The sequence below is a fragment of the Polyodon spathula genome, chromosome 19, assembly GCF_017654505.1.
Source record: "Polyodon spathula isolate WHYD16114869_AA chromosome 19, ASM1765450v1, whole genome shotgun sequence".
In the NCBI taxonomy this organism is placed as follows: Eukaryota; Metazoa; Chordata; class Actinopteri; order Acipenseriformes; family Polyodontidae; genus Polyodon; species Polyodon spathula.
This window is the reverse complement of record NC_054552.1, coordinates 18,202,936-18,216,414: the sequence shown is the minus strand read 5'-3', so window position 1 is coordinate 18,216,414 and position 13,479 is coordinate 18,202,936.

Below are 13,479 nucleotides of genomic sequence, written 5' to 3'. Positions count from 1 at the left end.
TTTTGTATTTATATTATTATTCCTAAATTAATTTATTGCATGTCTTATTAAACCCATGCGTCGACCAAACCATTAGTATCTGTTTTATAAATACAATAAATTAGTTCAAGAGAGCTTTCGTGCAATATAAATAATTTTTTTACTCTGGTACATTGAGCTAAAGCCTGTGTCTCTTTTATGATTTCTGCATTAAACTTTACCAGAAAACACAATGTGATGGAATAATAGACTCCCTTACCTCTCCTACTATACTCAGGTCTATTTGACCCAACACTGGTTTTCATGGACCTTAAATTTGACTTTTTATCCCCTATAATATTTCAGAACTTTTCCTAGATTGGAGTCACAAACTTATAAAATAAAAACATTGAGAAGTTTATTTTTATCTGATAACTGATCTTGTATACAAATATAATGTTGAGGTATTTTTCTAATTAGCTTTGTATGCATGAAGAAAATAAAATGCTTTCACGTGGTGTTTATTATTGTTAGTATGATGATGATGATGATGATGATGATGTTTGGAAATGGTTGCTCATGTCTAGTAGAGGCTAATATTCTCTGCATGTAACAGCAGCTCTCTGATAAAGAGATTCAACAATTAGCAACTGCAAGTGATTATCAGACAAAGACATTTTAACAGAGTGAAGTGGAAGAGGAAGTGTCAGAAATGGGACAATAATGAGATGATCTTGATTACAATTAATCATCCTCTGATGAATCTGAAGATGCTGACATTGAATCTGCCATGGTTTCTCCTTCAATATCAAAGGGAAGAGATAGAAACTCAAACTATCCCCACCAGCCCACTGTTTCTAACATAGCTGAAACATTCAAGTCAAAGATGGAAATAATAACATGTAATAATAACATAAGTTAACATGGGCAACATCTCCACGTATCAATCAAGGTAGGCTGTCAAATTCCAAGCCATCAAAATGGTTCCAAGCTGACTAGATATGCTGTTAGCATTAGCATAGCATTAGCATTGAATGTGTTCATACCACCAGCAATCAAATATAATACTGGAAATGACCAACGTGGAAGGCAGACATGTTCTTGGTGCAAAGTAGAAAGAACTTGATCATGTTGATATGTATGCACACATTGGGTTACTTTTGTCAGCTGGAGTGTACCGCTCCAAAGGAGAAGCAACCGTGAGTTTGTGGAATACAGAAACTAATAAGGCTATATTTCCAGACTATGTCACTGAAAACATTTCTCATCATTGCTAGAGAGATAATTGTGATACCAGAGCCAACCGACGTGAAAAAGACAAATTAGCTGCTATCAGGGAAGTGTGAGATAAATGAGTAGACATTTTGACTTTGTTTTACAACCCAGGACCAAATGTTACAGTTGATGAATGTCTTGTCCCCTTCAGAGGACATTGTCCCTTTAGGCAATATATGTCTAACAAGCCTGCTAACTATGGCATAAAAATATAGGCAACATGAGATGCTAAATCCAGCTATGCATAGAATATACAAGTGTACACAGGGGAACTGTCTGGAGAAGCACCTGAAGGAAATCTGGGGATTTGAATAGTGTTGGAAATGGATTTATGTCCTGTAGACTTGGTGCTGAGCTACTCAAAACAACCTAGAGTTTCTCAATGAGACTTTAAAAATGCAGAACCGAATAGTGCTTGGAAATGTGCTGTTACAGAAAGCACATGAGTTGATTTAAAAAAAGCATGAATGTTATTGTGATGAGCATGATGTACAACAATGCAACAGTGTGTGCCAGGAATGGCAAGAAGCCAGAGATGATACTGAACTTCAATTTCTCCAAAGGGGGAGTTTACAATCTGCATAAACTGACAGCAACTTACATCTGCCAACACATGACTTCCCACTGTCCACTGGTCATCTTCTATAATATAGTTGACGTGTCTGCATACAATGCTTTTGGCTTTTGGACTGATATCAATGCAATGTGGAATGCTGGCATGCTGTATCACCACAGCATTTCCCTGGAGATGTTGGACAAGGCACTAGTGACAGCTTTCATTCAAAGAAGATTAGGAATGCCTAAAGCTCCTGCAGCAATTTTTCTTATCCACAATGTTCAGGCAGATGGAGCCAGTGCATCTCTGCCTGCAGCAACTGGCATTGGCAAAAAGCATGCAAGATGCCACTTTGTCAACCTATCCATCATGTGCAATGTGATTTCACAGCTCTGTCCTGCATTTACAAAGGACAGTGAGAGTACAGATCATTCATCCTGGACAGAAATGTTCTTCAAATTACTCATCCTGGATAGAAATGTTCTTTATACAACACATCCTGGACAGAAATTATGTTTTGTTTTGTCTCAAATAACTACACTTTATGTCTTAATTTTGTATATATCCACATTTATTGGGACATGTATAAAGAAATAAAAATGAATGTACCATAGCTATAATTAGTACATTATTCATAAAAAAAAAAAAAAAAAAGTTTTATATACTTGAAATATTGTACTATGCTCAAGCTTCATTTATTCAAATACAAATCTGGTTTCTGTAATTAAATATATCTTTGAACTTATTATAGTGAGAGTTTACATTCATTTCTAATATATAAAAAAAAAAAGGTTACAAGCTATGCAAAAAAAAAAATAATAATTTGATCAATTCAAGGTTGTTTAAATTGGTTGATATTTGCACTGGAGCAATATGACCTGAAACATAACAGACACCCTTAAACCAGTTAGAAGTATAAAAGATGGTTGTGTGTGCTAAGGTTGTGTAACAATACCTAGCACAGGTCCTGGTCTCCCCAGGAGAGTAGCTGGAGCAGGTGTTCATGACAGCCCTATGGGCAGGGAAAGGGCCGCTTTTTCAGCTATAATTGCTGTGTGGGCAAGTGTGATCATGCGGTGCCATGGTTGTTGTGGATTTTGACTCTGTAGGTGAGAGGAAAATAAATATTTTATGATTTCAAGATCCAGTATCTTAGGTTAACCTTCCTAGTGTAGTACATGAATTCTTTTTTAATTACACACAATTTTACCTGACCTGAAAAATCTTTCATGCTGTGTTTTGCCATTCTCTACTCTTCCCATTTTGGAAAGACTTGTCTCATGCTGGGTTACCTAAGCGAATCATCAAAGTGCTATTTAAAAATAAGGCAGACTTGTTTTCAAAAGAATTGCACTTTTCAGTGCAGGAGAATAACCCTCAGGTTAGCTTTTTTTTCTAAAATGACTTGTAGCGATATGTTGTTAGAATCATGCTTGTTATAAACATTGTTAAATTATTTTGATAAAATATGTGCTTTACCTGGCTTTAAAGCCATTCTTTATTTCTGAGCATGCAAATACATTTATTTGTTTTAATGTTATTAGTGAAAATGAGGAATGTGTTTCAGTAAAGTGTTACTCTGTCCAGATTATCCCAGATCTGCAATGTATACATTTTGCCACTTTGAGAATTTTATTTGTGGCAGTTCATCCTAGTTTGTTTTATCTGAGTTTGTTTGAAAGAGGAGCTTTTCCAGCTATGCATTCTTTAACCTTTTGCGGTCCTATGTCGGACCAGGTCCGAAATTACAATTTTCCCTTTCCAGTCCGATGTTGGACCCAGTCCGACATCATCAAAAAGACGTAAAGCACAGGACTCTAGTCATTTTTTCTCCTGAAAAAGCTGAGAAAACCTTTCAATGGCCAAGTGAGACTGATAGGAGCCGAAAATGAAAATGAAAAAAAATATATAATTGAAAAAGGTGTATCTCATAGCCCCATCCACTGCAAAGATAACACAGACATAACAAAGGAGGTAGCTGCTTCAGCATCCAGCGCTCAAAGAATATTACAGACATTTGCAGAGCTTTTTGAGATGTTATAGTAATACAATAATGACTTGGATCGCGTTATTGAGGAGTTCGGTGATAAAACGAGAGATCAGGAGAGGATTTATCAGTATGCACGTCTATACAGAGGTATGTGAAAAATACAGAGAACACGGGATGGGGCTTGGCTGGAGATGCAATACCGACTAATACTGTTGCTTAGCATTGCAATGCCCTTTAAAATGGTTTTATTCGGAAAAAAAATATATATTTTAAACAGCACATATAAAATAAACAGTGTGTGTGAAAATAAATTGGACCTGACGTGCCTGACAGGCGCTGAATAAATGGACTGCAAAAAGTTAAGCCTTTACAATCAACTACTCAGCAACAATATTAGAACAGCAGTAGGTTGTTTTTCAGATTGAGAGGCTAACGTATACAGTTACATTATATTGTAAAGTACAAAAGAAAAGTATTTAAGCAAAATCTAATGTCTGGCAATATCACACTGTACTCAAATAGTGGTATCATCAGTAGGCTATGCTACAGTACATACATGTAATATATTGCATGTGTGATACAAGTCCAGTCTGTATTGGGTGCTGCAAATTGCATTGTTCCGTACTACAACATTAATGTCACCAGAATGCTGTTGTGCCTTCACAGTCTTGTCTGCCCTGTGCCTTTCAAACAGGATGGAATTCTGCCTTCCCTTGTTCATGCAAAATTCCTTGTTCATGCATTTGTTTGCGTAATTGAGTGATCTGGTGTTGGACGGTTCTCCCTTCGCAGTTTCCTCACGCCCGCTCAAGATTGCATGGTGGCTGCTCTCGCTCTATCTGCTCACTCCCCCTGCGCAAGCAGAGAGTCTACTTTCCACAACAGCCAGGATTTCAATCTGTCTTTCCTTGTTCATGCATAAAATGGCTTACACAATTAAGCGACCAATATCAAACTTAAATTATTTGATTCAAAGTTGCATCACGTCCACTTGGGTTTGAGTTCCCGTTCTGCTCTCTCCTCCTATGTTCTCACTCTTCATGCGCAGTCAACTAGTCTGCATTCCGAAAATCTCTGCCACAGCTGGAGACCCAGAGGGACACCAGTACTTGTCTTCCCTCTGCAGCACTGAAAAGTAATGTTAACAGCATTTAATCAAAGTGACATGTAGTTATGGCTGTGTATCATTTCACGGAGCTTGTTCATGGCATTTCACATTCTAAAATGGGTATTTCGGGATTTTCACGATTTAACACAATATTTATTCTTTCCGTACAGATGTAGCAGCAACATCAATGTCAACAAGCCTTCCACTGCAGTGGAATCTTGAGTTCATTCTTCTCCATGATATATCTTTGCCCAACAGAATTTGCTAGTATGCCCAGATTGGGAGCCATCGCTCCAACAGGAACACCAGAGGTTTTCTCCCAACAGTGGGTTTTCTTTTTGATGTGTGTGTGTGTGTGTGTGTGTGTGTATGTGTATACACACACACACACACACACACACACACAGTACTGTGCAAAAGTTTTAGGCAGGTGTGAAAAAATGCTGTAAAGTAAGAATGCTTTCAAAAATAGACAAGTTAATAGTTTATATTTATCAATTAACTAAATACATAGTGAGCAAACAGAAGAAAAATCTACATCAAATCCATATTTGGTGTGACCACCCTTTGGCTTCAAAACAGCATCGATTCTTCTAGGCACACTTGCACAAAGTTAGGGATTTCGTAGGCATATAGTCAGGTATATGATTAAACAATTATACCAAACAGGTGCTTTAATGATCATCAATTCAATATGTAGGTTGAAACACAATCATTAACTGAAACAGAAACAGCTGTGTAGGAGGAATAAAACTGGGTGAGGAACAGCCAAACTCAGCTAACAAGGTGAGGTTGCCAAAGACAGTTTACTGTCAAAAGTCATACACCATGGCAAGACTGAGCACAGCAACAAGACACAAGGTAGTTATACTGCATCAGCAAGGTCTCTCCCAGGCAGAAATTTGAAGGCAGACAGGGGTTTCTAGATGTGCTGTCCAAGCTCTTTTGAAGAAGAACAAAGAAACGGGCAACGTTGAGGACCGTAGATGCAGTGGTCGGCCAAGGAAACTTATTGCAGCAGATGAAAGACACATCATGCTTACTTCCCTTCGCAATTGGAAGATGTCCAGCAATACCATCAGCTCAGAATTGGCAGAAAACAGTGGGACCATGGTACACCCATCTACTGTCCGGATAAGTCTGGTAAGAAGTGGACTTCATGGAAGACTTGCGGCCAAAAAGCCATACCTGGAACGTGGAAACAGCAACCTCAGCTAAAAGATGTTTTTGGGATGCCAGCTGGAAGTTTGAAAATGTCATCAGAAAAACAACGTTGATAAAGCTATACTGGAGTGGGTTACTCTTCATATGCAACCATTTTGTGCTGTAGAAATACCTTCATTGGGGAAAAAAAATTGTAAATCATCTCACTATCGAAAATAAGGTCCTGCACAGTACAAATAATCACCTGTTCTGTCAAATTATAGTGTGGATGCTTCACAAGTAGAACTGTTATTGCAGCATTTAAAAATCTAAAGTTAATGCATATGAGACTGACAGCTGAGACCTCAGTCAGAACTGTGGCAAGAGCAGGGGGGCGTGGCCACTGGACAGTTTTTTCTTTGTGTGTGTCTTCTTGCTGTGGGTGCTACTGGAAAATGGGTGCATGCAAATGATGCACTCATTGAAGTCAAACAATGGACAAGAAAGGCAAAGGACATGAATATGGCCTTTTATCAAGAGATCTAATGCATTACAAATGCCTTATATTGGCCTAAGTTCATAACACCTCTATAACAAGGAGAATAATGGTTTTTCAGCATTAAAATGTGTTAGTATACTACCCTTTAGCACTGACATGCATATGTATCTTAACCATTCATAACATGGTAGTTTTGTACCTATGTAAATATCAATGTATTAATACTTACCAAAATAAACTGTTTTCACCACTCATGGATGCACATTTGCAACTAAAAGAATACAATGTTTACACTTTCAATACTCTCCAAAAGTCACTTCTACCATTATTTTACTTTTAAATATTTTCTTATTTTTCTTATATTGCACTACTTATTACTAAGGGTCTACTTAAATCGCAGTAAATTTGCATACTTTTCATGGGTGGGTTGCAGAATAAAATTAGGATTTTGCAGATATTTCGCTGACCTGTTTAAACATTAAATAAACCCAAGTAGACAGTATTTCAGAACACTATAAAGCCTAAAAATAGTGATACTTCCTTCCTTACTAAAATAGAGTGCTGTCATTTGTTAAAGGCAAGCAAGCAGCATCCTCCTGCAGTTGACTTGCCTATACATTAAGATTGCACATTCTGTATCCACCATTTAAGTCAAAGCTTTACCAAGTTATATAGATGTGGAACTCGATTAGAAACAGCCCCAAAACTCACTTAACCAAGGGCATCTGGCCTACTTTAGTGAAGGCGATGTATGCAGCACGTTCATTGTCCTGTTATTTGTCCCATCCAATAATTTATTATCATATAGTACATAGTATAAACATAAGAAAACATGGCTATTCGGGTTTAAAATTCCAACTGTGAAAAAGTAAGCAGCAGGTTGAAACGAGATGGCTGGGCTAGATCATTTTAGAAACTGATTTAACTTGCAGACAGGAATACTTTTTGCCTGGGCTAACTTTCCAGTTTGGTTTCTGAAAGCTGTTTATTTTAAGTTCTGTTCAACAGCCTCTGTAGTAGCCTTTTGTTTAATGTGTTAAACTAAATAGCGATTGATCATATTTTCACCAAAGAGCCATTAAGATATGCAAAACAATTACCTCAATCTGGATGTACAGTTTCTTTGGGAAATATCTTGAAAGATGATTAGCCGAAATATACTTTGCTTTTTTTGTCATCCATTTCTACTATTTTAACTCCAATGCTGAAAACTAGATTTTAGCAACCTAAATGAAAACAATGCAGCACCAACTTTGTCCCACCCCTACTGCACAGTACAGGTCACAGAAAAGCAGTACAGACGCACTGATAGGATGATTAAAACTTTGTTCTCATTTGAACAGTAAACAACCACGTTAACCGCTTTGGAGAATTTTTTTTGTAAATGTTATTTGTGGACGTTTTTTGTTTGTTTGTTTGTTTGTTTTTTGCTTATGAGCAATGCACACAGGACAACGAATGAATAAAAAGGGTCTATCTACAGAAGGAAGCTATGTAGTTTGCATCTTTTGCATTGTGCAGTAGTTCATTTAAACAAGGGTTCTGTTTTTCTTTTTTTCTCTATACTTGTCCATTTGCATTGGCCCCTAAAAGAGGTGAATTTTGCACCCCTCAATTTCACGATTTCCGCTATTTAGGTAGACCCCTGCTTATTACTTTCTTGTCTTGTCTATCTGTCTATTTACCATAAATGTTCTCAAATAGCTTTCCCTCATTGTATTCATTATTTGATCAAGTAAACAAAGAAGTGATATCTATAACAAAATGTCAATGTAAAAAAAAAACAAGATTAAAGTGGTGATATCAAACACAAAAGCCCAAGTTGGGAGAAGCAATTGGGGAAACCTTGTCAAGCATCAAGAAAATAGGCACAATTGGAAAGGTGCTGGGGCCCAACATTCATAGAATTGTTGCTTCTAACTTGGCTTATTTTTTTTTCATCTCTCCACTTTACATTGAAATGCTCCTTGGACAAGTTCAAGGGGATTGTGACCATTCCCTTAATATATTGCTTCATGCTCATTCAAGTATTCTTGTATGTATGGGCTAAATGTCTGTCCATGTGTGCCCTCATCTACCTGTGCCTTACCTGCATGTTGTCCGTGTTTCTTTCTAAAGTATACTTGTCTGAGCCTGTGATGACGCCTCTCCCACTCCATGTCTGTCTTTCTCTCTGTAGTAGTGGTTGTAAGGATAACCAAGAACACTTCACTCTGTGTTGAGCACTTTCCTTGGCACATATGAGTCTTAGCATCTTTATTCTGGTTAAACCCAGCTGATAAGGGAATAAGCATTTCAATGTAAAGTGGAGCGATGAAAAAAAGAAGCCAAGTTGAAGCAACAATTGTGTGAATGTTGGGCCCCAGCACCTTTCCAATTGTGACTATTTGCATGATGCTTGACAAGGTTGCCCAAATTGCTTCTACTAACTTGGGCTTTTGTGTTTGATATCACCACTTTAAACGGCTGTTGCATTTTTTTACATTGACAATGTTTTTGTTGTTTATATATATATATATATATATATATATATATATATATATATATATATAGATATATATATATATATATAGATATAGATACACACACACACACACACACACACACACACACACACATACACATACACACAATCCTGTTGTTATCGCTACAGGACCTGGTAGCGATCAATTCCTTTGTTTTGTACAAAGTCTGAGAGATTTTATCTAGAACTAGCCACAAAGCTTCAGCAGGCACATGTCAATCAGAAAACTGCAAAGCTGCAGCAGTTTGAATTCCTGAATTCCTGAATTCTGAGCTGACACACACGCAAGATAAATCATATGTTACTTTTGTTTTAGACTAAAAACTTTTGTTTTTATAGTTTTATATGTACATAAACCTGTTTACACAGTAGTTTTGAAATGTTTATTTTATTATAGTTTTTTTCATTTTTTAAGTAGTACTTTGCAATTTAGTTTTTCAACTTCAGAATTCAGCACTACAAGGCAACCCCAGCTCAACGGAGGAAGCCGATAGTCAATGAGGTGCAAAGGCAGGAGGGAGGATCAGGTGTGTAAAGGCCAATTCCCAGGCCAAGCAGGGAAAATGGATGAGATAGGACAGTGTGGAACAACGCAAGACCTGTGGACAATGGAACAGAGCAGGATCAGTTTCCTCATCAGATCAGCATATGATGTTCTCCCATCACCACATAACCTAAACCTCTGGGTGGGTGAGGATCCCTCATGTCCTTTGTGTTCATCACCTGCAACATTAAGGCACATGTTGATAGGATGTAAGGTGGGTCTTAGCCAAGGACGGTTTACTTGACGCCATGATGAGGTGCTGCGATATTTGGCCTTTTGAAATTTGAAAACAAGCATAACCCGACCAATAAGTTGCCACCAGTTCCATCAAAGCATTACACACAAAAGACAATATTCCTACATCCAGGAGAGCAACCACCAAGAAAAGATGTTAAAACCTAGCCTTGCCCAGGATCTGGAAGATGCCAGAGACTGGAAGATAATGGCAGATGTTGGTCGACGTCTTATTTTTCCATCTGAGATTGCCAGAACTAACCTTCGACCAGACATTGTCTGATAGTCTGGATCAGCACGCCTTGTTCATCTGATAGAGTTAACAGTGCCATGGGAAGATGTTGTTGATGAGGCGTATGAGAGGAAGAAACTTCGGTATGCTCAACTAGCTGCTGAAGCAGAGCAGCGAGGATGGAGAATCCACGTTTATCGAGTGGAGGTGGGTTGTCGAGGATTTGTGGCACACTATACAACCCGGTTTCTCAAAGACGTCGGGTTCAGTGGCCAAGAGTTGTGTCGCACAGTGAAGAACTTGTCTGAAGCAGCAGAAAAGAGCAGCAACTGGCTGTAGTTGAGATGGAAAGATTCTGGATGGGTATCTCAAGCACAATAGAAAGAAAGCAATGCTGATGTACAGGTAAGTAAGCTGGGCTGAGCTGAGTGGCGGATGGAGGGGGGTGATGCTGTGATGCCAGAATCACTGTTGAGCTCTCTTGAGGTGTTGTGGGCTAGTCAACGAAACACAGTTGATGGAAGGTGCCCACTTGAAGACCCCAGAAATGTACCCTACTTGGCTCAATCCAGACGGTTGTCATGCTGATGCGCTGGGGAGAATGTACTGGGTTGATCCTCTGAGCCAGCATCGCAGCCATTGTGTGTGTTGATGCGCTGGGGAGGCAAAATGAGTTGATCCCTGGAGCCAGCATTACACTTCAGCAATCAACACCAGACAGAAGGATATCTACATCATCAAATGAATGGAGATGCGGATGGATCACATTAGTTTACTGCAAAGCTACGTCTTAGTTGGTGCTTATATTGGAGAGAGCATGAAGTTCAACATCTACTCTCATGTAATGGAAATCAACCCACAAAAAGATCTGACCTTGTGAAAAATGCAGAAAATCAGACAGGGGGCAAATACTTTTTCACGGCACTGATATATATATATATATATATATATAAATTTATAGTCTGTCCCCCCGTTTATGAAAAAGTTGCCGTTGACACAATTCTATATATATAGATATAATATATATATAGAATATATATTATATAGACAGATTGACGACTCGATATGCAGTGATCCAGGTGTTCTAAAACACACAGTGCCGTGAAAAAGTATTTGCCCCCTGTCTGATTTTCTGCATTTTTCACAAGGTCAGAATGCATTGGGGTAAATACTTCTGCAAATATATATATATATATTTCAAGTTTTTTCAAGTTTAGCACCTGAGCGTCCTCCATGATGCATTCAAATGAGACGTTACATGCAGAATCTACACAATATACTCCATATTGATAAAGTTAAATGCACATACTATATAAATAAGTAAGATATGCAGAGAAAAAAAGATTAATCTCAATTATTCAACCCCTTTGCTACTGCAGTCAGCTCAGATGCAAATGATTTGTTTGAGAGGTCACAAAATTTGTGAAATGGTTTCAGCCTGTGTGTACTCAAAATGGTTTAACTTGTAAATAATTTCCCTCAGGTACATAAAGACTTTCAAGCTGCAACTCACATAGTGATCTAACAAAGCAACCCTGAAGACCAAGGAGCTTTTGCAACAAGTCAGGGATAAAGCGGTAGAGAGGCACAGAGCAGGAGAAAGGTACAAGAAAATTTTCAAAGGCAGTGATTATCCCTCTCAGAACAGTGAAATCCATCATTAAGAAGTTGAAGATGCATCATACCACCCAGATACTACCCAGATCAGGTCGCCCTCCCAAACTGAGCAGCCAGGAAAGCAGGAAACTGGTTCAGGATGTCACTCTGAAGCCATAAATGACCTTGAGAGCTCTGCAAAGTTCTGTGTCGAGATGAGAGTGAGAAGTGTTCACATATCAACAATAAGCCAGTCCCTATGCAAAGCTGGCCTGTATGGACAGGTGGCAAGAAAGAAGCCATTACTCAAGAAGCCTCATCTTAAAGCATGTATGAAGTTTGCGGTAAAAAAAGAAAAAGTATGTTGATGATACTGCTGTCATGTAGGAAAAGGCTTTGTGATCAGACAAGACAAAATTTGAACTTTTCTGTCTAAATTCCAAACGTTACGTCTGGCGCAAGCCCAACACTGCACATTAAGAACATAAGAACATAAGAAAGTTTACAAACGAGAGGAGGCCATTCGGCCCATCTTGCTTGTTTGGTTGTTAGTAGCTTATTGATCCCAAAATCTCATCAAGCAGCTTCTTGAAGGATCCCAGGGTGTCAGCTTCAACAACATTACTGGGGAGTTGATTCCAGACCCTCACAATTCTCTGTGTAAAAAAGTGCCTCCTATTTTCTGCTCTGAATGCCCCTTTGTTTAAACTCCATTTGCGACTCCTGGTCCTTGTTTCTTTTCTCAGGCTGAAAAAGTCCCTTGGGTCGACACTGTCAATACCTTTTAGAATTTTGAATGCTTGAATTAGGTCGCCACGTAGTCTTCTTTGTTCAAGACTGAACAGATTCAATTCTTTTAGCCTGTCTGCATGCGACATGCCTTTTAAACCCGGAATAATTCTGGTTGCTCTTCTTTGCACTCTTTCTAGAGCAGCAATATCTTTTTTATAGCGAGGTGACCAGAACTGCACACAATATTCAAGGTGAGGTCTTACTAGTGCATTGTACAGTTTTAACATTACTTCCCTTGATTTAAATTCAACACTTTTCACAATGTATCCGAGCATCTTGTTAGCCTTTTTTATAGCTTCCCCACATTGTCTAGATGAAGACATTTCTGAGTCAACAAAAACTCCTAGGTCTTTTTCATAGATTCCTTCTCCAATTTCAGTATCTCCCATATGATATTTATAATGTACATTTTTATTTCCTGCGTGCAGTACCTTACACTTTTCTATATTAAATGTCATTTGCCATGTGTCTGCCCAGTTCTGAATCTTGTCTAGATCATTTTGAATGACCTTTGCTGCTGCAACAGTGTTTGCCACTCCTCCTACTTTTGTGTCGTCTGCAAATTTAACAAGTTTGCTTACTATACCAGAATCTAAATCATTAATGTAGATTAGGAATAGCAGAGGACCTAATACTGATCCCTGTGGTACACCGCTGGTTACAACACTCCATTCTGAGGTTTTTCCTCTAATCAGTACTTTCTGTTTTCTACATGTTAACCACTCCCTAATCCATGTACATGCGTTTCCTTGAATCCCAACTGCGTTCAGTTTGAGAATTAATCTTTTGTGCGGGGCTTTGTCAAAAGCTTTCTGGAAATCTAAATAAACCATGTCATATGCTTTGCAATTATCCATTATCGATGTTGCATCCTCAAAAAAATCAAGCAAGTTAGTTAGACACGATCTCCCTTTCCTAAAACCATGTTGACTGTCTCCCAGGACCCTGTTACCATATGGGTAATTTTCCATTTTGGATCTTATTATAGTTTCCATAAGTTTGCATATAATAGAAGTCAGGCTTACTGG